At 44.8% G+C, this 26,871-nt stretch overlaps 1 long non-coding RNA gene across 2 annotated transcripts in view; it reads right to left on the reverse strand.

The window, feature by feature from the left end:
- Positions 1 to 765: 765 nt before the first annotated feature.
- Positions 766 to 26,871, reverse strand: part of LOC132002718 (uncharacterized) — a 35,268-nt gene continuing 9,162 nt past the window's right edge. For both annotated transcript variants that reach the window (XR_009399982.1, XR_009399981.1), the window contains exons 2-3: positions 17,030 to 17,223; positions 766 to 1,389 (exon numbers count right to left, since the gene is read on the reverse strand). This is a non-coding gene — a long non-coding RNA (uncharacterized LOC132002718). The remainder of the gene's footprint in view (positions 1,390 to 17,029; positions 17,224 to 26,871) is intronic.

The raw sequence follows: 26,871 nt of genomic DNA on the forward strand, positions 1-26,871 counted from the left end.
CCTTAGACCCACTAAATTGATGGTTGCCATCAGGTACTTATGTTCTTCCCCCGGGGCTCAGAAAAATAATGTGAGTTTTCATTTCTATTCTACGAGTGTCCTCAGTGGAAATAATAACAGCTTCTCCCTACAGCTAGGCCCTGTTTAACTGACAGGTCTGGGCCTGACTGACTCATGAAGGAAATACACTCTCTCATCTCCCTGGGGGCCCCCAGATCTTGCCATCTCTGATTGTTCGTCTGGAACTAAACTTACATACATCTCTTAAAACCAAATGTTTAACGAAAATATATGTGCATATAAAACACCTTACACAAGTGCCTAGAGCCTTATAATCACCAAGAAATGGAAACATCTCCTTGTTCCTCAACTGTCAAATGAACATGATCCATGCGTTGTACTACTTAGTACTAAACAATGAAAAGGAACAAACTACTGATATGTGCAAAAACCCAGTTGAATCTCAAAGGCATTATCGTAAGGGAAAGAAGTCAGACCCAAAAGGCCATATACTGTATGACTGCGTTTGAGTGACATTCTGGAAGAGAGACAGGAAACCGATCAATGGTTGCCAGGGGCTGAGTAAGAAGAGGTTGACCTCACAAAGGGGCATTTGGGGAGATGATGGAACTGATCTAGATATTGATCATAGTGGTGGTCACATGGAGCATGTGTTTTCAAAACTCATAGAATTGTACAATAGAAAGAGTGCTTTTATAAACTTAACTCAAAACACTTTTAATATAAAATATCCTGTAAGAAGAAAAAATAAACAAACAGCTAGATGAGATTATACTACTCAACCCTGATAGATGGTCTGGTGGATGTTTTATCATTGAGAATGGTTAAAATGAGAGCTAACTGAGGTCAGGAGTAAGCAATATCACCCAGCAGGGCAAGCTGATTGCTGTTCTGAAAGATCACAGAGGGCCCTTGTGGGAACAGCATCTCCAACTTGTTGCTTTCTAGAATTTATTGATAGTGGAGGAGGGAATGGCAAAGGGACGGCTCGAATAAAAGCCGAGCATGGTGCCTGAGGGTACACTGCCTCTAGAGCCAGGGCCAGAAGCTCGAATGAACTATGGGCAAGAGTAAGATGCCGTGGATATGTAGTTTCCAAGTGCCTCCAGACAGCATCTCATTGAATCCTCCTAAGAAGTCTAGAACAAGAATTTTCGTCTTTGCTGTGTGAGTAAGCAGAGGCTGGAGCATATGACTTAGCGAGATTACAATGAGGTAGTGGACTGTAGAGCTGGGCCCTGGGGTTTCTGGTTTCCTGCTTTCTTGGTTGGTGGTGGTGGTTTAAATGGTAGTTAAGCTCTTCATCCCGAAGTGAGCCCATCATCAAAGTAAGAAGACTGGTGGAGACAGATAGAAGCTTTTCTTTCACTGCAAAGATAAAAATTAGAGTAAATTTCTGGAAAAGAGAAAGTAAATGTCAAGATTTTGTCCAGAAGAGTCAGACTATAGCTGCATAAAACCAAACATCTGATGTATAATTGTGTAACTCAGGGCAGTGCACAGGAATTTTAACTACACAATTGAAAACACCCAGATATTTGGAGTTTCGAGATGAGCTGTCTGCCATTTTCCATGTGGCCCAGGCTTCTGGCAGTGTTTGGCTTCCATACCTTTCAAGGAACCAGGGGAGGCACATGGCCGCTGGGTTTCTGGAAGAGCATTTCAGTGTCTCACAGAGTTCTGTTGTGATATCTGAAATCTCTTGACTCCATGTAAAAGAATGGGAAATAAATCACACCTTTCACATATCTTCCTGATAACATAGACCCTGCTGCTACATTGCACAAGGAACATAGATCATGTAATGTTTTTCGTTGGCATAGGAACAGCCTTGGAAAGTTTCAAACCAGAAGGGTCAGATGTTAGGAAGTTTGTAGCAGGGAAAATTCTTGCAGTGGCAGCTGATAAGCCGCATATCCTGACTAGACTCTCTCCTCTTTCTGGCACACTGCCCAACTGAAAACCAGAGTCCTGTGTGACTTGGGAACAGTCACACGAAGTGGATGGTGTCCTTGCACCGCACCCGTGCTTAAAGACCTTCCGAGGTTCTGCCGTGGCCGCATGGGAACGTGAGGCCCAGAAAGGTTGAACACGAGGTTAGTGCAAAAGGAAAAGAGGAACGGGATGTGACAAGTGCCATGTGTGTGCTGTTACAGGTCACGCTGAATCCCCCTTCCATCAGGGTGTGTGTCAGAAAGAAGAAAGCGTTCTGAGGAGGTTTCAGTGTCCCCTGTTGCTACCGGATCCTCTGGAGGTTGGATTTTTTTCCCCTCTCTTTTTTTCTGTGTCTCAGTTTTGCTCACCACCTTCTGGCAGCAGCTTCAGAGTGAAGTGGAGAGCGTTGCAAAGGCCTCTCTTCCTTTGTTCCTCTTGTTTTTTCCTTTGTTTGTCCAGTTGGAGGAAGAGCCCAAAGTGGGTAAGAGGGCGATAGGGCAGGGAGGGGCACTCCCCAGGGAGCAGGACAGAGGAAAAGCTGAATCCCCCAAGGGCAAGTGCCTTAGAGGATTCCGAATATTTTTTTTTTTTTTAAGATTTTATTTATTTATTTGACAGAGAGGGAAGCAGGCTCCCTGCTGAGGAGAGAGCCGGATGCGGGACTCGATCCCTCCGGCTCTCTGCTCAGCAGGGAGCCGGATGCGGGACTCGATCCCAGGACCCTGAGATCATGACCTGAGCCGAAGGCAGCGGCTCAACCCACTGAACCACCCAGGCGCCCCGAGGATTCCGAATATTAATAATGATTCATGATGATACATCCCCGTGCTACCTACGACCAACCTTGAACTGCATCGTGCTTGCTGCGAACTAGTTGGTGGAAATCTGGATTTTCAGAGAAGAGGGACAAGGAATTCATACTCCATTGGTGAAGACTCGACTTGGAAAATATTCATTAAAACCTCCTTTAAATGGCCAGCTTCTTTTAGTAATATAGTTTATTTATTTGTTTGTTTATGGATTTATGGGTTTATTTATTTATTTTCGCTCTTTTCAAATTTTTATTTTCATTCCAGTTGGTTAACACACAGTGTTGTATTAGTCCCCTTGATTTTATTTTTCACTTATTTATTTTTCTTTCATGAAGATAGAAATATTTATATATATATATATTTTTTTTTTTTTTTTTAATTTTTGTTTAGGGGCACCAGGGTGGCTCAGTGGGTTAAAGCCTCTGCCTTGGGCTCAGGTCATGACCTCAGGGTCCTGGGATCGAGGCCCACACCAGGCTCTGTGCTCAGCAGGGAGCCTGCTTCCCCCTTTCTCTGCCTGCCTCTCTGCCTACTTGTGATCTCTGTCAAATAAATAAATAAAATCTTTTAAAAAATTTTTTTGTTTAAATTCGAGTTCATTAACATACAGTGTAATGCACTTTAAATATGGCTGGACCTCTAAAAATGCACTTTTTCACATAGCTCGTTAGAATCACAGCTATTGCGGTAAAGTGAGTCACACCCGCCATAAAGTCAAAGTTTCCAGAGGAGAACATTCTCCATCTCTGTCACCACCTACCTTAATACTCTGGTAAGATTAATCTAGAAGCAGAGAATGTGAGCATTAGGCTGAGCTGAGCAAAACCTCTGTCCCAGGCCACAAGGGGGACATTCTGAACATTGTTCCTGGCAAGGTGTACAGGGTGATAATGCATGCTTTTCTGGACCAGAGTCAGTCAGTCTGTCCCACAGCAGAGCAAAAGGCAGCTTTCCAACTTACATGGAAAAGGAAGAAGGAGAAATCTGGTGGCAAGAGGGATAAGCTTCCTGATCGTTTTACTTTCCATTGCTCTGGGTTTTATGGGACCAGCAGGAATGAAGCAAGTGCATGAACTGTGAGTGAAATAAAGCAAACCAATTGCCTTTTCAACCTAATGCTTTTAATCCCGTCTCTCGGTCAATTTAACCTTTGAGGATGTCTGTGCCCGGACTGTATGTTACAAGGGCAGATCACAAAACATCTCTTGACTTGGCCCCAATCCTGGTTGTGGAATTAAAATAAATAGCAAAAATTCTGTAGAAATGATCCACAGAAGTTGTGCTTAGAAACCCTGAAACTACTTCAAGTGTAACAGTAAATATTTGTTGATCCAATTATTGGATCCCAAGCACTGTATGGGGCAGCAAAGCACCCACTATGAATACACCCTGCACGCCGGCCTCAGAGTTTTGCAGTCAAACTGAAAGACAAATACACACCAGACAACCCCACGGCTATGTACCAAGGGCTAACGCAGGGGCACAGAACAATTGCAACATGGAGGAAGGAAGGTCAAAGCGGCCGCTGAGGTAGGGAGGGGCTCTGCCTAGGGAAGGATACTCCTAGAAAAGGGGGCTTCAGTTTAGCCTTGCGAGATGAGCAGTAAGTGACCAAGCCAGGAGACCCCTATTCAGGGCAATTTTTGCTCCTAGGGAATTCTCAACTCCAAGAACATTGAATTTTCCATCAAGATTGCTGCGAACTTGATTTTTCCGTGAAAATACATACACATGCACAGACATACCCTTGCCCTCAGTCTTGTCAGATTGAGAGCAATTATTATTATTTTTTTTTGTTCTATCTTCCCACATTATGGATGTATTTAGACCTAAATTCCAATGGTGAATAGGGAGAAAATGTACCTCAGTTCTGTGATTTCAGGCACTCTAGGGAAAGATTTAGGGTAGTAAGTGAATAACAATTAACAGTATTTTCCCATCTGATTGGCAGATCATATGGTGTTTGCTTTTTAGAATTAATTTAGCTTTCTAGTAAGGTTATCTTGCACACTTTCCAGGGTCCCCTGATATAAATAGATGAAGCAGTAAGGAGGAAATCAAAACAAGTGTGCGTGTGTCTGGAACATCGTGACAACTGTGTAGAGTGCAGGAGGAAAATCAATATACACGAGCCCAAGGAACAGAAAGCTGCGAGACACAGCTGGTCACTGCCACAGCTTCAGCACGTCAGCTGGCTGGTCAAAACGAGCTAGAAATTCGGGTCAAGGAGAAGCAGCCTGAGGTGGCGGTGAAATGATAGAGGTGTTCAGCTCCTCTAACTTATTTTTTAAAAATCGGCTTAAGTTTAGCAAATTTCTTTCAGAAGGAACTAAAGAAAACCTCCTCACTATTAATCAATAATGAAAAATGGTCCAGTTCCAAAGTTGCCTGGGGCAAGTATTTGCCAATGGCAAGCGGGGGACCATGAGTAAATATTTATCAGCCTAAATAATCTTAGTTCCCTTTTTTTTCTTTTATGTGGGGGGAGAGGGGCAGGGTATTAAAAAAATGCTCATAGTCTGATAATATTTACATTTGTTTAATTTGTAAATCTGATTAACAATATGCCTTTCTTGATGCAGATTCTGCCAAACCAAAGGGGAAGTAGGGTTGCCCATAAGACCAAGGTTTAACACTGGGAAACCCCTCAGGGCTGGACAGGCCAGGAAGGGAGAATGAATTCCCAAATGAAAGTAGCCATATTCCAAGGAAAGGACTTCAGGAGTGGGGGAGGGGTATTTGTCAATAGGTCAAAGCACTGGATCGCTCCAACCACTGTTTTGGCCCATTATGTCTTCCTTTACACATCATACAGGAGCCTAGGATGGGAAGCTGAAAAAGGAGAATTCTCTTCTTTTTGCACGTGAGTTGTCTGGCCAGTGCCTCTCTCCCATGGCCAGCTCAGTTGCTAGCAGACACAGCTGATCAAATGTTTGGTAAGTGGCACTCTCATCCACCCACAGACAGTGGGTCCATTCTGGTCCATTCTGGGTTGCTAATGTTCATTACCAACCATTTCCAAGAGGATTTGACAAAGTTCTCCAAGTCCAACGGGATAAGCACCACCTGGGAACTTGTCAGACATGCAAATCAGCAGGCCCCACCCACATCAGGCTGAGTCAGAAAGGGTGGGGGGAGGGAGGGCCGCTGAAGCTGAGTTTTAAATCCTTCAGGTGTTTGTGATGCAGACTCAAGCTCGAAAACCAACACTCTGAAGATAGATGTCAAAAGACCAGATAGGGGGCGCCTGGGTGGCTCAGTGGGTTAGGCCGCTTCCTTCGGCTCGGGTCAGTATCTCAGGGTCCTGGGATCTAGCCCCGCATTGGGCTCTCTGCTCGGCGGGGGGCCTGCTTCCCTCTCTCTCTCTGCCTGCCTCTCCATCTACTTGTGATTTCTCTCTGTCAAATAAATAAATAAAATCTTAAAAAAAAAAAAGACCAGATAGGACAGGTACACTTGATACACCTGTTGCCAGCGAGAAGAGTAATGTTAGAATGTAGTACCTGTGCTTAAAGAACTTTTATTGCCATTAGAAAAAAAAAAGCTGATCATTTTCTTTCCCAACTAACTTAAATCCCCAAGAAGTAGCCTGTTTTCCCATCAGGTTGAACTCAGGTCCAGAGTAACCATTTTCTCATTCCGCAAATCTTCCCCTAAAAAAAACCCCAGGGAACAACTACACCCTGAACTGTGGAAAGGCACAAAAACAATTACCATTTTAATCAGAAAGGATGCCTAGCAAATATTGATCTGTGGCACAGTCCTGCCCTGGGGATGGAAATGAAGTCATCCTTCAGGGTAAAAGCATCAATAGATTCTGGAAGAATGTGATGGGATGTCACCTTCTTCCTCCTATCTTTGTTCCCGCACCCCATCCTCATCACACCCGCCCTCCCTTCCCCCAAGAAACAGAAGTCTGATCCTAGAAGAGCGCAGGTGTCCCTCCGCGAGGGCCTGTTGCTTTCTGCCCTCCAGGATATACCCCATTCAGGGTTGCCCAGCAGCCTGGCTTTCTGGCCTTTAGAAAGGGTGATGGATTCATTTAGAATCAGGGTCTCCCGAGCTAGGAGCTCAGGTGCTGCAGAAACGGCAGGTGGTTGGAACTGACTTGACAGCAATTAAATGTACAAATCTTTGATTAGGCTCCCGGGAATGGAGTCATTAGCAACCCAGAATGGACCAGCTTGCTTTCCACCGCCTCATTAGCTGCTCCACCGATGTTCCTTTAAAAAGCCGAGGGGAGGGGGAAAGAAACCTCTCCCACACAGAAGTCGGGAGGTTGAGTGACAAAGGCTGGCAGGGAGGGGAAGAAGCCAGTGTGAGCAAACAGGTGCCCTGCTTTTTTGCGGTGCGGTAGTTAATATGGAAGTTCATGTTTGCTGGACTGTGAAATAGCCTACCTGATTCGTCGGCCCCAAGTGTTTTTCTTTTTTCTTTCAGTCTACTTCTTCAAAATCCCTAGTTGGCTCACACTTCCTAGCCAAAGCCTCAGCACGCCAGGAGCCCCAATCTAGACTGACTAGATTTTGTGCGGAGCTGCTGCAAGGCTCTGTCCACCCTTGGGGGGGGGCACAGACTCTCAGTGTCAAAATTCTCGCCGGAGTAGCCCTGAAGTCTCTGTGATCCGGGCTGAGATCGTCCTTGGGGACAGCCTTGTCACTAAGAGAGCTAGAGTCTGGCTAAAAACAGCCATGCAGTTTATGTTATCTTCCCAACTGGGAGCTTTAAAACAAAAGAGAAGTATTCTCACAAACTTAATGTAAAATCCTGTGTGACCATTTATTTGATAGGAGGCTAATTCATTGTATAATTTCTTTTATTGTTCTCAATCTGCCAGTCACGGGATTAATAGTCATAAAGCATGCTCCATGAACATTTATCGATCACCTGTTATAAACCATCTATTAATTGCTGTGGGCAACCTATGGGTGAGAAGACATTCTATCTTTGACTTTGGGATCTATTAGAAAGAAGCATCACATACACCTTTTTTTATGTATGTATGTATGTATGTATTCATTCATTCATTCATTCAACAAACACCTGCGATGTGCTGATAATTTTAATCACTGTACTTGTCAGTAAAAATACAAAGGACAACAAAGTACAATAATTACAATTGCTTCTCTCTGATAATCATTTTACATGTTAAAACTCATTTAATCCTTGCAGCAACTCTCTGAGGTAGTGGTGATTATTATTTTCGTTTCAGAGATAAGAAAACGAAAAGCACAGAGCAGTTAAGTAGTTTGCCCAAGGTCACATAGCTAGTAAATAGCGCAGCTAGAATTTAAACCCAGACAGTCTGGCAGCTTCACCGCTATGCTATCCTCCTTCAAGTTGCTTCCAACTTAAAAAGGAAGATAAAAATCAAAAGCAGCCATCTCAATACAATGTGATAAGCGCATCTGTGCAGAACACACAGAAAAGTACTTGGTAGGCAGAGAAGGGAATTAAGTGCCTGTGGAAAAGAATTCACACTGGAAACGATGTTTGATCTGGGTTTTGAATTAAAAAGAAGAAAGGCACAGCCTTTCAAGAAGTTAAAATCTAGTAAGTTACTTCACTAAATGTCTTTGACACGGTTATGACACAGTCGTTGAAACAAAGATATCAAGTATATGGGGAACCTTGAAAAGGAAGAGATCGCATCTGAATGTATTAGCAATGTATTAGCAAGGGTTCTTTTAAGGAGACGGTATTTAAACAAAGTCTTTAAGAGCTCGTTAAAGTTTAGGATGGAGTCTCTCAAAGAGTAGAAAAGTCAGGAGAAGAGGAAGGTAAGGATGGGACTGGAGGAAGAAGAAGAGAGAAATATTCCAAGGAGTTGAAGTGAGATTGGAACAATGTTCCAATCATGTTCCAATAAGGTTGGAACAATGACTTGTCTGAGCATGAATGAGAGATTTTAATTCTAGAAATCTATGAAGGCTTTCAGAGGAGGAGAGTGAAATAAAAACGACTTAGAAATACCAAGAAAGGAAATTGAGAAATACCATTTAATTAATATGATAAAAAGTACATTTTCAAGCTAAGAAATGTAGCATATTGTTTTTATTCAGAATAATTCAGAGTTTTTATGATGCTCAAATATGGCAACAGGAGTGATTCCTTGGTAAACCATCATGCGCTTTACAAATACTATTTCTGCTTTGAGCAATACATTTCTATGGTCTTCAAGTCAATGCTCTTCTGTCCAAAGTTAGGGTGATACTCAAGCTATTGGCATGTCTCCATGGCTAATGAATGGGAGACCACGTCAAGAAACGTTTTCTCTTGTAACTGATGAGTATGGAAGGTCTTTCTGAATATCCGTCAGATAGTCAGAATGCACGTGTTCCAGGCACCTTGGCCTCCCCAGGTACACCCTGGGTACACCCTGGTGTACTCCCTGTGGTACACCCACCGTGGTGTGGGCTCTTTCTTTCTCTATCCATTCTGCTGATGGAGTAGTCCAGAACCAGGGAGAGGAAATAATTAATGCTCTTGCATTGCCACCACCAACAAGAACCAAAAAGAAAGATGGTCCTGATTAAATTAAGGTAGCACAACAGCTTCATTCACTATGTTCTTTATTTTCCCATCCAACCAATTCATTCTATTAGACCACAGCCCAGCCTGTTTATTTTTTAAAATAATCTCTAGGGACTCCTGGGTGGCTCAGTCAGTTGAGCATCAGACTCTTGGCTTTGGCTCAGATTATGATCTCAGGTCATGAGATGGAACCCCATGTTGGGCTCCATGGTTCTCTCTCTCCCCCTGCCCCTCCCCCCATATTCCACTCACACTTTATCTCTCTCCAAACAAACAAAGAAAAACAATAGTAATAATAGTAATCTCTTTACCTCTCTTGCCGTATTCTTATTTTGGAGGGGGCAGGGATCTCTGGATTCATTTTCTATCACATGTTCCAAATGCTTGTTTAAGTGATTTCCTGATCTTTTTTTTTTTGCCATTTCTATCTAGAGCTGGATGGCCCCCCTCAAGCAGGTCTGGGTAAATGTTCCCCCATCGCTTGCTAAAAGCACATAAACACTATGCTATCCCCCAGGTCACTGGGGAAACCTCTGATTGCAATGGGAGGTCATCCAATGATTCTGGAGTTCCCAAAAGCTGAAACTGATGCATAATACCAGGATAAGGACAAAGAGGTATTTGAAGTTAAATATATTGTTTTTCATGATTGTGAATTGGAACGAAAATGAAAATGGGATCTAATCTCTCAAATAATAATAAGATATACAGCACTGCTTCTGAGGTCATTTCTTTCCCTTGAACTTCTTTGGGATAAACAAGGAGACAGAAGAACTACTGTTAGGTTCTTGAGCCTGTTTTCAGGCATGTGGCTTGCTACTATTACCTCACAGGACCCCCAGTGGGCTTGCGTCCCTGGACTTTCTCTGTGCCTCAGTGGCAAAACCCAAACCTGGAGTAAACACTGAAACCTGCCCTTCTCCCCCTATTCCCAACCCATTAAGTGAGGGAGGAAAAACATTGCCTGATAGTTCAAATGAGCGCTGCCCCAAATTCACGGTCTTCTTTAACTGAGCTTCAGGACGGAAGCTCCATCTTTCTTTTGCCCTTGCTCAGCATCCTTTAAGGAGAAATTCCACTTCTTTCCAACTCTCCAGAAAAGTTTAACAACCTCCTGTATCCTTCACTTAGAGCATATGGTCTCCACTTCACCTTTTTAAAAACCCCAAGACTGTTATATGCAAATTTCAAAATTGCCCTCCCAACCCCACAAAGAACTTCATCCCCTCACCTTGCCTAGAGTTTCATGAACGATGGAAAACATGGTGTTTTTCTTTGCTTACTTTGTTCCTATTCCATTCTCTACCAACCTCTTTCCTCTTGTGCTCTTGGTGTCGTGTCCAGCTATCTTCTGTTGGACTGTCATCTACCAAATACCTTTTTCTCTTGCCTTCACAACTTCTCTGTAAATTCTTTCCTATTAGATAGAAACTTTCTTCAATCTCTCCCACTAGCAGAGGGAGAAAAAATGAAGCATCCTTCAACTCTGTCTAGCTACTTTTCTTTCTTCTTTTCTTAAAACAGATCTAAAAAAGTCAACTTTCTCTGTCTCCACTTCCTCATCTCTCATTCCTTCCTCCCCTTCCTGCTCTCCTATTTACCAATCAGTTGGCTCTTCTGTGTCCTGGTGGGCTTCCACGTAACACACAAGATATGTGATGTCTTCCTTCTTCCTCACACTCTCTGCTCTCCTGATGTCCATCACACTACCTTCCCTTACTTCTCCACAAACTGCTCTGATTACTCCTTCTTGGCTTTATAGGCTGCTTTTCCTCTTATGTTCCTTAAGTAGTGGTGTTTTCCTGGATTTACTCCTTGGTCCTCTGCCTTTCTCAACCTGCATTCTCTTCCTAGGCAATCTCATCCATTCTCATGGGTTCTATAACCACCATTGCACTGGCTATGTCTTAACCTGTACTTGTAGCCAGGACCTTCCCATAATCTTCCCTGTTATATAAGCAATAGTCTTCTGGACCTATCCAGCTGGCTACCCACAGATTCCTCCCACCCAGCTCTTCTGAATGATCTTAGGTTCCTATACAAGCTATACAAGCTCCTTTTCTATGCTCCCCATCTCAGTGGATGGATCACTATTCATCGGGTCTCCCAGATTGGAAGCCCTGGGAATGTCCTTAGCTCTTTCTTCTCTTTCTCCAACTCCTGTCACGTTTACCACCTAAAGCTCTTAAATACACCTCTTCCTTATCATCTCTTACCTGAACTACTATAATAGCACTAACAGGACTTCCCACTTTCTGTCTTATTCTCCTCAAGTCAGTTCATGACATACAACCCTGAAGAATCTATCTAAATTACAAATCTGGTCATATTATTCTATGCTGAAAACCCTTTTAAAAATTCCCATTGGCCTGTAGAATAAAAATCAATAATAAGACTTTTTTTTTTTTAATCAACACTTATATCTCTGGGCTCATTGCTTACCATGCCTTGTGTTCCACTGCCTTTCCAGTAACATGGAACTACAGGAAGTTGCCATCATCATAATTATCATTGGTTTTATTCCATATGTGTTTACCATGTACTAGACACCTTGCATGTGCTTTATACCATGTACTTATCACAATAGCCCTGTCTGATAGATACTATCCTTTTTTCTCATTTATACACAAGGAAACTGAGTCAGAAAGAGGATATATAACTTGCCAAAACTTGCATAGCTCATGAGTGACAGAGATAGAATTGCAACCCAGGTAATTGGACTCCAGCACTCACTCTCTTAATTTTATCACACATTTCATGGCTTGGCTTCTGTTCTCCCTTCTGCCTGGAATGCCTTGTCCCACCCTCCGTGCCCTTACCTCCCATCTTCTGCTTATCCACAAAGACTTGGTTTAGAGCTTAACAACTCCAGGTCACGATCCCTGAACCCCGGGGCTGGTGCGGTGGTGCCCACGGTGCCCAGGTATGTGCTCCCTCCCAAACCCCCCTCATGCCTTCAGCAGTCCCTGCACTTACATGCTTTCTTGTATCTCTTAATTATGTGGTTCCCCCACCAAACTGTGTCTTATTCATCTTTACATCCTCAGTGCCTATCACAGTGCTTGACATAAACCTGTTGCTTGGTACCTGTGGAAGGTGTAAGTGGTAAGAGCCTGACCATCAGCAATCTCTTCCTCACTCTGAAAAATAAAGTGATGCATTCAAGCGGCAGGAAGGTGAGGACTAATCCATTTCAGAGATCTGTGACTGGAAGGATTCTTCTCCACAGCCAAGTACACTGCCGTCCTGAACCATTCGTGGTCCTGTGCCATGAGGACATCTTTTCTAACCAGCCTAACCATCTGCCCTGCAAGTAACGGTTGGAAGACTGGGTCAAAAGCCATGGGGAGAAGTCACATGGCCAGTGGGAGGCTCAATAAACTTGCCTGTTTTACAGGAAGTTCATAATTTTATACAATAGTAAATTCCACAGCCTACATGGCAGCCCTTCCCCTTGACCTCCCTCCACAGCTTTATGACTAACCGCTCACCCCCTTGGACTCTACTTGGCAATGCTCACCATGCCTCTGACCCTTCGACCTCCATATTCTTGCTCCCGCTTGCCTGCCTTCTCCGCCTTTGCAATTCCTGCCAATGTTTCAAAAGTAGTTCAGATGGCACTTTTTGTCTACAGCCTTCTCTGTCTCGCCTGGCCAGAAGTGACCTTCCAATAGTTATTCCCCACATAAACCATCTGGAAAGTAATCATATATCAAAATTAATGCATTCGACATCCTTTTTCATGGCCTGGACTGATCTCTGAAATAGTTGTCTGTCATTCTGGTTTTGGTATCTTGTGTCTTCTCCAGGGAACATGAAAGTTCTTGGAGAGCAGAAACATGTTTTACATGTTTCTCCCCCAGTACTCAGTAAATAGGAACTGATGATTTATTTTCTCTTGAAATCCGTGATTCTTCCCAGCCTTTCCATGACAAAGCTCTCCCTCTCATTCCAGGCTCACACAGGGGACTTCTTTTCATTTCTCATTTGCCTTAGATTCAGGCTGTCACCAGGCCACCTGATCTTTCCCCCGGGACACCTGACCGATTGACTTCTCTGCCTGTAGCTCTGCAGGCCCGGCCTGCCCAGCCCGGCCCCACGATCCCGTGCTGCACAGAGGATCGACCAGGAGCCTCCAGACCCCTCCTCCTCTACTCTCTCCAGCTCTCCAAAATCACTTGTACTATGCTGCGCAGCTACTGGTTAAGCAAATCCCCAAATCTCGTGTTCCTTGTGGACTTTTAATAGCACTACAAGGGGGAGGAGCTAACAGACAACACATCTACCAAACGCCTGTGACTCTGAGATAATCGGAAAACTCCCAGAACAATGTGAGATATAAATAGGAACTCCCTTTACTAAAGGCCCACTGCGATTTTTAATCTGGTGTCAGATCGCATGGAACAATTTTGTTCCGTGCACCTTTACAAGAGTGTGATGAAACCAGCTTATTTGTGGTTTAATTTTCCATCCAATATGCTGCTCTGTTTTATGAGCCAGATAACTCTGTGAAGCAATTACAACTAATGACAGACTCAGCAGGTAGCAGAAACTTGTGCATCGGTGACAAAGGACAAGCACATGGGTGGGTCCCCGATGTGCCAAATCAGGGGGTGTGGGACTTAGGTAGGAGGAAAGGGGAGAGGTCTTGGATAAGGAGCTGGTGACTGAGACCATAGCTTTTGAAAATAATCATTTGGAAATTTTGACTGAGAGGCGAAGTAACAAATAAAAGTCACTATCTGGCCTGAATTTCATATTATCACATCGTGGAACAAAATCACAGGTGTCACAGATCACGCCATTACCTCCTTCACAGGTGCTGGCCTTCTACAATGTTCACCTGCGATGGGAACATAATAATTTTACTGAGTGCTCACTGGGTGCCTGCTGCTGTTGGCTTTAAGAGCTTTGTCATAGAACCCTTTGAAACCTCTCCACAACCCTAAATGATTATCGCTATTCTCCTTATACAGATGAAGAAACAGAGTCTGAGAGAGTTGGGGTTTCTAGTCAGAGGTCCATCGCTACAAGTCAGAGCACCAGGATCTGGACCCTGGTGCCTGAGGCCCAGTGGCCAGCTTTCCTCTCTGGCAGCTGACTCCCAGTAGAGTGCTCTCCAGGCCTTGCCTACTGTTTGAAGACTTTAGGATATACTAACCGGTAAGCCTCACAGCAACCCTATGGAAGGGGAACTATTTTTGTCCTCAATATACAGAGGAGGAAACTGAGGCCCAGACACACGATGTGACTCACCTGAGGCCCCATGGCTGCAGACAGCTCTGACAGAAGGGCAGGTCCTCTGGTCCTGAGGCCACACTTCCTGAGCCCCCGTGTCATAGGACCCCAGTCACCAGTCACAGGTGGCAGAGGCAAGGCCACCACATGGAGCTGCTGGGAGATAATGGTCTAAGGCCTTAGTACAGAGGCTGGCACAGGGATGGGTGTCTCCCCCCCACCCCGTACACCCGCTCTCAGGCCTCTCTGCAGACCTCTGCACCCATTCTAGCACCTTCCCCCAGGCTGCTAATACCGTCTGCGGGTTGTTTTTTAGTGTGGAACCTCAGATTCTGTGGACTTGCCTGCCTGCTTGCTCTCAGTTAATAAATTGGAATTGATTTGGCAGCTTTACAAAGAAGGAGAGGCTCGATTCTGTTTTAAAACTGGGATGTGGGGGCGCCTGGGTGGCTCAGCCGTTAAGCGTCTGCCTTCAGCTCAGGTCATGATCCCAGCCTCCTGGGATCGAGCCCTGCATCGGGCTCCCTGCTTGACGGGAGCCAAGCTCCCTCTCCTACTCCCCCTGCTTCTGTTCCCTCTCTCTTTGTGTGTGACTCTCTCTGTGTCAAATAAATAAATAAAATCTTAAAAAAAAAAAAAAAACAAAAAACTGGGATGTCTTGAGGTGGAGGGTAGGGGGAGGCTATGGATGACCCGTTTCTGCAGATCGCCTGGGAAAGCTCAGCTGGAGGGGTAGTTGGGAGAGGGGTGAACGATGTTAGGCCTGAAAGCTCAAAGTCCCGGCCCCCTGCTCTTTCAAGGCAAATGTTATAGAATCTCCAAAAAATAGTTTTTTTTTTTCCTCCAAAAAATAGTTCTAAATGATTTGCATCTGATAGAAGAAAAAAGAAGAGATTAGCCTAGTACTGTGATCAGACAAAAGATGGGAAATGTGGGCTTTTTTTTTTTTTTAAGATTTTATTTATTATTTGACAGAGTGAGCACAAGCAAGGAGAGAGGCAAGCAGAGGGAGGGGGAGAAGCACGTTCCCCACTGAGCAGGGACTCCAATCCAGGAGCCTGGGATCCTGACCTGAGCCGAAGGCAGATGCTTCACCGACCGAGCCACCCACGCGTGCCGAGAAATGCTGTGTTTTCAGATTATGCTGTGCAACATAAAATTAGTCGGGGAAAGAATCTAGGAAGTCAAGCTCCGGACATGAGCGGGGCCTCTGCGTTCCTGCCCCAGCTCTGCTACTCATCACCAGCCCTGTGGCCTGGGGTGAGAAATGACCATCTCCGCCCTCAGCACCCCACTCTGCAAAATGGGGCGGTGGCAGCTCTGCCCTGCCCAGGGGGTGGCTGGGAGAATGACAGGGGTTGTGATTTGTGAAGCACAAAGCACGTGGGCTGCACAGTAAGCTCCCAGGAAGGATTAGCGACTGTCATTACCCTTTACCTGCGAATGACAGCGTGGGAACCTGTGCTCAGGCCCAGGCAGGCAGGGAGTAGGAAAGGAATTGCAGAAAGACTCTGGAAGGGATACAAGTCTTGCTCACTTGTGCTGATACCTCTCCCCAGGCTTTTCTTTATTGCCTGGCTGTTCACCTGCAGGGACAGTCTACCATGAGAGGGGTTTGCTCTGCTATTCTTTACTTTTCGTTGGAGGTCTGCTTCATAATCAAATGTCATTGAAATACTAGGATTTTGTCATGGGTGATTTTTTGTTTGAAATGTATTATCCCTCTCTAGAAGCCATTTTTTTTTAATTCATGTATTAACATTCACAAATGAGAAATAGAAGCTGGGCCATCGGACGGAGAACAAAGTAGAACCAGCTGACACTGCCTTATGGAAAGTCTTTACAGCAAGACCAGCCTGGATTCAAATCCCAGCTAGACCACCATAGGTTCCGTGTCTTTGGGCAGCTGATTAACTCTTCTGTTACTTGTTTCTTCTCATCATTAGGTGAACCAAAGTGTCTTTGCTGCCAGGATGGCAATGAGGTTTAAATGAGACGACACACATCATCACCCCCCTAACCGGCCACACAGTAGGTCCTCAATGAACAGTGACCCTTTTCTTCTGACGATATGGACTACAGGGGGTGGGGGCGTAAGTGGACCATGGGACGCAGGATAAAACTCCAAGACTGAAAACAAGAGTTTTGTGGGGTTGGTGAGAAATTGGTCCTACATCCCCAATCAATAGGGTTCAAAGCAAAATTGAGTAGAGGCTGGGCTCCTTTTCCTCGTTGGCCAGTGGTCTCAGGCCTCCCTAACACACGGACCCCAGAGTGAGCAAGACTCCTTCATTTACGCAGAGAGACGAATGCCAGGCCTTAAACAGAATGACTTGTAAGAACATTTGCACTTTAACTCCCAAAAAGCCTTACGTCAAAACAACAAAATGCCAACGGTCAGATTTTGGCAGACAATGCACAGGAGAGATTTTACTTTTGTTTTTGATTTTTTAGGGGGTTGGGAGGAGCAAATGAGGCCTTTCTCTTACCTCTGACATCACAGCACATAAATGCCAATCTCTTTATTTCCAGTGAAGTCTGTGCGGTGAGTGAAGGGGGGAGGGGTCCATTCTCTTTCAGCACTGCTCGTTCTCAGGAGCTGACTCTGGAGGACCACAGGGACCCTGAGTTGTCACAGCCCAGTAGAGGATGGAACAGGAGCCAGATCCAAAGGCCCAGGATGCTGTATACAGAAGGACATGGCATCAGACGCCTGGAGACGGAGGGAGGAGGAAGAGAAGTGGTCTAGATGTGATGCTAACTTAGGATTTTTAATTAGATTAAGGAGGAAGGCAACATCTTTAACAAACATGCAGAAAAGAAGGCTTCCCATAGCCAGGTGATATGCCCAACACCAGCAGCTGGCCATCAGCAGAGCCGGAGTTCGAACCTAAGTCTGCCTGGTACCAGAGCGCCACACTAGACCAGATATCTGGAAGCTAAGGGGACAACCTGGAGGCTCCCTTCATCTCCATGACGACCAAATCGACCCTAGAGAACACAATAACCGGTGCGTGTGTCTGTGTGCCCCCCATACCATATGAGCACAAGCCTCCCAGCGAGCAGCCCTCGTGCTGGCCCTGTGATCTTGCTGGTCCGTGTGTCTGGGGACGCAGGAGGGCAGGGGCCAGCACCAGTGCTCTTCCGGCCATCCTTCCTTTAGAATTATGTTTTCTAACAATTGGCTTTGACGGCCTCAGCAGACCTGTCTCCCTGGGAGGCCATGCTCTGGCCTGGTCTGGCCCACAGCCAGCCCGGCCTGCCAGCTGCCTGCAGGTCCTTCCTACCAACTCGCTCCGTCCTTCCTACCAACTCGCTCCGCCTCCGTCCTCCCAGGGGCCCAGCATCACACTGACAGTGCCTGTGCTTCTGTAGCTGGCTTCCCTCCCCAGAGCTGGGTCTTTCTCTCTAGGTAAGAGCACAGGAGGCTGCTTCTTATGTGTTGGCCTCTGTTCTTGGGGGACTGTGGAGTAGGAGGAAGAGAAGCGGGAAGATAAAGGTCCCGCACAGACCAACCAGCCCAAGTAGGACCCAGGGAAATGCCCCAGTGAGCAACTCTTTCTTCTTAGGACTGTTGCTTGGGGCTTTGGCTTAAATATTTCACTGTCATTTCTCCTGGAAAATAGATAACCTGAATCAAAAAGTGATGAGGAGGGAAGGAAGAGCCACTTTCCCATCTTGGAGCTCTGGGTGCCTACAGTTAAGAGCTGTGGAGAAGCCGGGGGCGCCTGTGTAGCTCAGTCCATTAAGCGTCTGACTCTTGGTTTCGGCTCAAGCCATGACCTCAAGGTCGTGAGATCGAGTCCTGCACATCAGCCCCACACCCAGCAGGAATTCTGCTTGAGATTCTTTCCTTCTCCCTCTGCCCCTCCCCCAGCTCTCTCTCTCTTTCTCTCTTTCAAATAAATACATATTTTAAAAAAGAAATGTAAAGGGACGCCTGGGTGGCTCAGTTGGTTAAGCAGCTGCCTTCGGCTCAGGTCATGATCCCAGCGTCCTGGGATCGAGTCCCACATTAGGCTCCTTGCTCGGCGGGGAGCCTGCTTCTCCCTCTGCCTCTGCCTGCCATTCTGTCTGCCTGTGCTCGCTCTCTCCCCTCTCTCTCTCTGATAAATAAATAAAATCTTTAAAAAAAAAAAAAAAAGAAATGTAAGGAAGCCTGATAGGAGAGGGGTGGGTCGGGGTGGAGGGGGAAGCCCCTGGGAGGCAAGTTAGAAGGCAGAAATAGAATCTAAATGTTATTTTTCTCCCCATGGGAGATGGTAGCAGCTTCAAACATTTGGGAGTGTCCAGTCTCACCAGAAGATAGTGTCCTGGGACCACACCTGGGTTTATTCTAACGAGATGACTCATGGGGACCACTAGATCAGTTCAAGATGGAGACTGGCCATGCTCAAAAGACCAACCATGTGACTAGAGGTTGGAGGTTTGAGCCACATGATATCAGCACACAGATCTCCAATGGGGGCAGGGCAGCTGCCGACTGAATTCCAAGTGGCCAATGACACAATCCATCATGACTACACAGTAAACCCTCAAGGAAAACTCTGGACACAGAGGCTCAGGTAAGCTTCCAGTTGGTGACCACATCCATGTGCTGGGAGGGTGATTCAGCCTGACTCGATGAAGAAAGGACAAGGAAGCTCTATATTTGAGATCCTTTCAGACCTTTCTCTCTAGGTCTCTTCTTTTGGCTGGTTCTGATTTGTATCCTTCAGAATAATACTGTCAGTGCTCTTCTGAGTTCTTTGAGTCACTCTAGTGAATTAATAAATGAGGGGGTTGTGGACATCCCCAAATTTATAGCCAATTGTTCAGCAAGCAGTATGGATGCCTGTGGCTGGTGAATGAAACGAAGAGAGTCTCTGAAGGACAAGTACCCTTGACCTTTGAAGTCTGTGCAACCTCTGGGTAGTTCGTGTTGGAATGGCATTCCAGCATGTTTTCGATGACCAGATGAATTTCCTCCAGACCAGTGAAGGAGGTCAAAGCAAACTATCTTCTGTCTTCTCCTTGTACTACATTCTCCAAGAGGAAGCCAAGTGTCTTTCTTGTCAGCCGTCTCTTTGGGTAAAGCAGTGGCTGAAGTCCTGGTTCCAGAGCTCATTCTCATGTGAAAGTTGGGGGTATGTTTACATGGTGCCATTGAGTTGACATTTTGGAGTCAAATCAGCTATTTTGGCTGACATAACATGCTAGTGCTGAGGAGTGAATTGATCACTGAATAATCAAACTCATTCGGTGTTTTTAAAGTGGAGATAATTTCATACAGTTCAGACACAGCCCAATTATTTTGTTGTTAAGAAAAATGAGTTGGCTTGGCCCTTTGCAATCCAATCGGTTGCTTGGCAATCAACTTGCCAATAGTTTTTGCCTCCCCATTTTTCTCTCTGATTTTAATTGTAGCACTGGAATAAAAGGATAGTCCACCCATCTGCTGCCTTGGATTTTGATGCTTAATTTAAAAAGTCAATCCTTAGCCTGCCTTTTTTTTTTTAAATTCCCAGACAAAAAGAATCCAACCATTATTTCACATCCCCTTTATTTCCCTCCTTTCACCTTGCATCTCCCAATCTTCTCTAGTATCTCTTTCTTTTCTTCCTCTTTTATTAACAAAAATATGAAAACAAATTAAATGTACTAAGGATTTAGCCAGTGCCTCTGTATATAATTTGATTTACCCCTAATTTACTATCTATCTGGTTCCATCAACATTACATTTTATCCTGTGTATAGTTTACCAAGGCCACTTCAAACTTTTCTCCATATTTTAAGGGCCTAGTAACAATATTAAAGGTCACAGAATTTGCCCAAGATTACTACTATTGCTTCTCCTTTTAATTGGGAGTTTCTTAACTTTTAGCTACTTATAGTAAAACATGGGTAGATCATATCCATAGCCTTTTCTAAGAGGCATTGTCCTATCCAAAGCCCTATTGAAATGGCAGCCCTTGATATGTCCCTATTACCTCTGTCCTCATCTGCTTGGACTGGAAATAGATACCTGTCTCAAGGGCTGCCTATCCAGGCTTATTACATGACCTATTGTAAAAAGCAGAGCTCATGCAGGGATCCACTGAGCCAACCAGATTCTTGCTCACATTAGGAGACGTTACATTGGGAGACACATAGGCTTTTCACCATGGGGCCTGAGGTACACTGGGTTAGGTTATGACTAGCCTTGAGCAAGTTGAAGTTAAGAACAAGCCAAAATTGTGAGGAAATATAAACTATGATTAAACAGAAGATATAACATAGAAGGGTGTTAGTAAATATATATATAGTTAATATATAGTTAAATATACTGGGAGGAAAGCTAAAGTATGCATAAAGAGAGGAACAGAAACTAAGGAGCTGGTCATGTTGCTTCAATGGAAGATCATGAAGATCCAACATCTCCAAGTGCCAAGGTCCCAAGAGCTGTCTTGCCCAGCTCTAACCTCTGTGTGGACTGATCATACTGTGCTTTCTTAGAGGAGAACTTCTTCCTTTCCCCTTGTTTCTTGCAATAACCGTGGCTTTTCTCTTTACATGACCCAGCTATCAGTGTTATCCTGGTAACTCCTTGTGCCCTCATCTGTTGCTCCCACCTGTGCTTAGGCTGTAGACAAACTGACCAGAAGATTGTCAGGGAGTCATATTACTTACATGTTGCTGTAGTTCTGCCTCAGTGATCATCTAACTTCTCCTCACTATGCCCCTTCAACAGGGGCCATCTACTTAGTCAAGAAGCCCCTCTTCCTGGACTGGCTGTCTAGCAGGAGTGCCTGAAGGATTCAAGGTAAAAACAAATAAAGATGCATTGATTGTGTGAATTATAATCCTTTGTCTACACGTTTGGATTCACCTGATCATTGACTTCCAAGAGATCTCTTTGTTATATGTGACACCCACCTTCTGCTCTGGGATTCTTGGTTTGTAAGTGATTCATGAAGGCGAGGTAGCAGGCCTACTCTCCCAACTCAAAGAAAGTAATGCCAGAGAAAGCTTAATGACACATTATCCCTCCTATTACTTCTTAGCCTCTGGTTATCCTGCAAGACTTGAGCAAGGCTCTGGGTGTGATCAGAGCCGTAAGATGGGAAGAGGGGGATATTCATGAACTTTGCCTCACCCTGGGCATTGTTGGGATAAAAGAGGCCAATATTTCACCTCCAGAGGGTCAAGAGTAAAAAGCACCTGAACCAAATGCAGATGTGCACATCCATAGTGGGGCTGAAAAGCAGCATCTGAAGTCACTGGGCTGTTCTCACTGCTTTCACGTAGCATTGTCCCAAGTCCTCCACCACAGTGGGGACTTGTCCAGTGTCCAAATATATGAAGGGATTTTGTTCCCCACCTGTGCAATGAATAACTGTCCAAGGATACACCCAGTAATCTGTAGTCTCCTAGCAATAATGACTTAATAGTAAATGTATTTATTCATTGGGAGTTGGTGGAGTTGGTCATCCTGGACCATACCTCACAGTTCTCGATCTGGGCCCTCGCACCATGGCTGATCCTGGGAGTTCAGTTTCATCTCCCTCTCTCACTGGTGCAAGTCATTATGTAGTTGTCCAGATCAGGATAATGTCCTTCCACTTATAAGGGCCAACTCCGGGCCAGGCGGAGTGGGTTATCTGGTCAACCTAGTATGTGTCAGCTGTGCACCTGAATCATCACCGAGCATATCAAGGACTCCACTCCACAACTCTTTGCAGGCTTGACTCATGTGGCAGCTTCCCCAGAGAACGCCCACGGCTCCAGGTACTGCTCCCAAGCTGGTGGCCGCCTCCATGTAGACACACAAACAGTCAGTCGCTAGGCTTGCTGAACTCTGCTTAAAGATACAGGGCCTTGGACACACCTCTGTCCTCTGGGTCTCTGGTTTCTGCCATGACAATGTGGTACAGTGAACCTACCCAGGGTTCATTTAATGGTGTTATGAAAATTGGGCCACTCTTAGAAAATGCAGCGCCTGATGTGAAAGAAAAGGGGAGGAGGCAAGAGACTTATATACAAAGCAACGTTCTCCAGGCCAGACCCTGGATTCCTGAGCCCAGCCCCAGAGATTCTGTTTTAGGGGGTCTGATAGTGTCCTGTGCTACTGTCTTTTAAAAGACATCTCAGATGATTCTGACAGGGATGGGAAGCACTCTTTAGGTATACACACACAAATACACACACAGACAGACACACACACACATATGCACGTGCACATAAATATTCTGGGACTGGAAAAGGTCTTATCTTAGAAGAAAGGATACCTGACATTAGCTAATGAAATGATACTGTGTAAATCATCTCTCTTCCCCAAGCCCCATCTGGAAAATAAACAGTTTGGATTAATCTCTCTCCAAGATCTTTACAGCTCCAAAGAACACTGATGCTGTGAATACTGTAAGAACCTCTTTGCCCTCGGACTTCAATTTTCCTTTCGATAAGTAGTTGTTAATTGAAAAGAACTAAACAATTGGGCCAACCCAGGAGGGTATTTTTAAGATCTTCCTCCCACATATTTAGAAGTGTAGGTAAAGTGAGCATGTAGTGGGAGTACAAATTAAAGAAGACACACCAGCTAAGTGGTAATTTAAACCTTCCCCGTCGAGTAAATATAATGAACCTCACAGCAAACCATAAACAGAGAAACTCCACAGCCATGTGCTGTGGGAGTTGCCGTAGGGAAGGGAGTCAGTGCTGGGAGAAGCCGCTGACTAGCAAGAAAGGAGTGGGGAAATGTCAGTGTTGGGAGTCGAAACAAGATGGTGGCTACCAGTGAAAGGAAGCAGGTCCTCTTCCCCTGAGCCCAGAAGGGAATTTAGGCATTCTTTGGTTTCAGGCAGAGATCAAAATAGAGAGGCAAAAATTACCCAGTAACTCAGGGACTCAACAAAGCAGGAAGCAAAGGGCCTGAGGCCACAGAAGAAGAGGTGGTATTTAAAGTGAGTGAAACTGAAAGAATTTTCTTATCCTCTGTCAGGAGCTGGTCATGGCTTTGTGAGAAGGACTAGCCCTCATAAATAATTAAAAATGTATTAAAAAGAGGATATTTCTAGTCTGAGAGCTTGGGGAAGACAGAAGTGGGTACATTTAATAAGATTCCTGGGAAGGTAAGGAAGCAGAACACAAACCAAGTCTATCTCAAGGTCTTAATGAAATAAAGTCTGAGCAATTGTGGGTTGAAGCACATGGATTTTGTAAACAGAAATCCTAAATCTCAGTGATTATGTGCAGACTTGCCAAATAGTATTTAATGGCAATTACATCCCATTTTCCATAAATCAAATTTATTCATGTAAATTTGAGGTGCTTATTTTATAAGAGATATTCTCAAAAGCACTGAGAAAAATAAAGCAGGCCACAGGATAATATTTGGGGGTAGGGAAAGCTATCATAGTGACATTTTTTTTTTTTTAAAGGAAGTGGTGTTATCAATTGTGAACCGAAACTTTTTCAGATTCCTTCCCTTTTGAAAGAAAAACTAAAACATGAATTATCAAAGTGCCATAGGAGCTCTCAAATCTCAGAGGAGATGGACAGCTTCTCTCTAGCTCTGGGGTACTAACTTTCCCCAAGTAATACCTTATGTATTTCCTCATAGATAGACATCACTGCTCTTTTGGACATTATCAATTTTTCCCTCATATCATAGGCTTAACCTCGTCTAAAGCTTTCCCAAGTCTCTGAAACACTGAAAATATTATCAACAGCCACTGTTTTACATTTCCAAACCAGTCATATCACTCTTCTATATTTCACGAGTCAGTTCTTTGAATTTTCAGTATCTGACATGACCATCACCAGCTTTCTTAACTTCTTGCCATCTGACTTTTGGACTCATGAAAACCATCAGTGACCCCTTCTTATGTACACACAATGACACTACTGGGGTCCCATCCTTAGCATCTCTCCCTGACAGCCTCTCTGTCTGCAAGCCTTCCTTAATGTTCTTTCTTGCCTTGGCTTAAGAAATCACTTCTAGTTCTCCTCATTTATTTGCTCCCTCATTCTGTCTGTTAGTGAGCCCAAAGTCCAATGACACCAGGGGTAGGATAGGCATGTAAGTGACAGGGGCCAGCCAGGGATAAATGAGAGCTAAGGGTGTGCCAAATAAAGTTGATGGGGGGTGGCCATTACTGAGTTCTGACCAATGATTGCACTCAGGGAAAAGGAGGCTCATTTTTCAAGACACTCCAGAAATCTAGATTTTTATGGGGAATCTCCTTCTTTTTACACACATTAAAAATTAATTCAAAATTTTATCTTACGATAAAACTGGGAAAGGCTGGGATTAGCCTGCACGTGGTGTGTTTGCCACCTCTGCTCCACACCGGCTGCCCCATTCTACACATCGGTTCCATGTACCACTGTGGCCAACAAGGTCATGTGTGAAGTTGGGAGTGAACTAAGACCATGGATATAGTTGCTCAATATAGAATAGATACAAGTTCTTGTTTGGTGCTAAGAAATACCATGTAGAAGTTTCCTCAAAGGGGGCTGGAGAATCAGAAGGGAAATTCAGGAGAGGGAAATGGAAGCTGAATTTTGGGAGTCTTCGCTGAACTTTGTTGGCTGCAAATGAAAAGAGTACCTGGGCATCCAACAGTATTGAAGGTGGAACACGAGCACACTTGGGATCCAAGACAGTTCTAGCAACCTGGTTTTCCATCTAGCAACCAGGAGCAGGATCCTGGTGCTATTGTCTGGTGCAACAAGACTCGATGATCAGATTCCAGCTTCGTTAGGCACCTCCCTTCCTGGGTTCTCCTTCGAACTGGTGGACATTTGCCCACAGCTCCAATTTAATTCCCTCAGGGAAAAATTCTATTTGGCTTACTTAATCACCTTCTGACCTTGTTGGAACATTGCTTTTGTGCAGACTGCTTCAGAGACTGTATGCCAGGTAGAAATTTGATTCCCATGAGTATCTGCCCATGGGCCAAGGGTTCCCAGCCCTCAGGTCTGCTCTGTTGCCAGGGGTGGGGGAGATTGTCTAGTAGGTTAGAAGTCTTCTTAGACCTGATTCCAACAAGGGGTTTGGGGGATCTCCCACATCAACAAATAATTCTCAGACACCAGCTGGGGGTCCTACAGTTTGACTCAGCTCTGACACTATTTACCCAGAGACAGCATCAGAGTCCACAGGTTAAGAGTTCTGTCCTATGAGACTATACCCCACCGACATTTCAAATGTCAGATGCAAGCCCTGGCTGTTACCTGAGCTTCTGACTGACTGACTATAAATCAGAGGTTCTTACGACCCCCTTCTTGGGTTCAGTTAACTTGCTAGAATGGCTTATAGAACTCAGAGAAACATTTTATTTAACTAGGTCACTGGTTTATTATAAAAGGATATAACTCCACAACAGCCAGACAGAGAAGATGCTGAGGGCAAGGCATGGAAAAGGGCCTCTTGGGGCTACCTCCACTTGTTCACCAACCTAGAAGATCTCCAAACCCTGTCATTTGGGGCTTTTATGGGAGAGTTCTTTACAAAGGCATAATTTTTTTTTTAAAGATTTTATTTATTTATTTGACAGAGAGAGATCACAAGTAGGCAGAGAGGCAGGCAGAGAGAGAGAGAGAGAGAGGAGGAAGCAGGCTCCCTGCTGAGCAGAGAGACCGATGTGGGATTCTATCCCAGGACCCTGAGATCATGACCTGAGCCGAAGGCAGCGGCTTAACCCACTGAGCCACCCAGGCGCCCCCTACAAAGGCATAATTGATTAAATCATTGACCATTAGCAGTTGATTCAACCTCCAGGACCTCTCTCGTTCTCCCCAGAGGTGGAGGTGGGGTAAGGGGTGGGCCTGAAAAATGCCAACCTTCAACTCATGCCTTGGTTCTCCTGGCAACTAGGCCCCATCCTCAGGTGGGTCCAAAAGTTATCTCATTAACAGAACAAGAGACACTTTCGTCACTCTCAACATTTACGAAATTCCAAGAGTTCTTGGTATACGTGAGTTAGGAACTATGGTGGAAGACAAAATATATATGAGAAATACATCTTGGTTATCTAAATGAATTTTACTGCTTGACTAGGAAAGGAATTTCAGAGGGAAGAAGGAACTCAGCAAGATTTATACTATAATTTGTATAAAACAAAACGTGCTCAGACCTAGTCAGCTCAGAGAGCAAGGGCATGAATTACAACAGAGAAAAGGGAAATCTAAGAAGGCTGTTATTTTTGTGAAGGTACAAAAAAAAACCCAAACCAAGATGCCTACAAAGGCATAATTGATTAAATCATTGACCATTAGCAGTTGATTCAACCTCCAGGACCTCTCTCGTTCTCCCCAGAGGTGGAGGTGGGGTAAGGGGTGGGCCTGAAAAATGCCAACCTTCAACTCA

The sequence above is a fragment of the Mustela nigripes genome, chromosome 15, assembly GCF_022355385.1.
Source record: "Mustela nigripes isolate SB6536 chromosome 15, MUSNIG.SB6536, whole genome shotgun sequence".
Taxonomy (NCBI): domain Eukaryota; kingdom Metazoa; phylum Chordata; class Mammalia; order Carnivora; family Mustelidae; genus Mustela; species Mustela nigripes.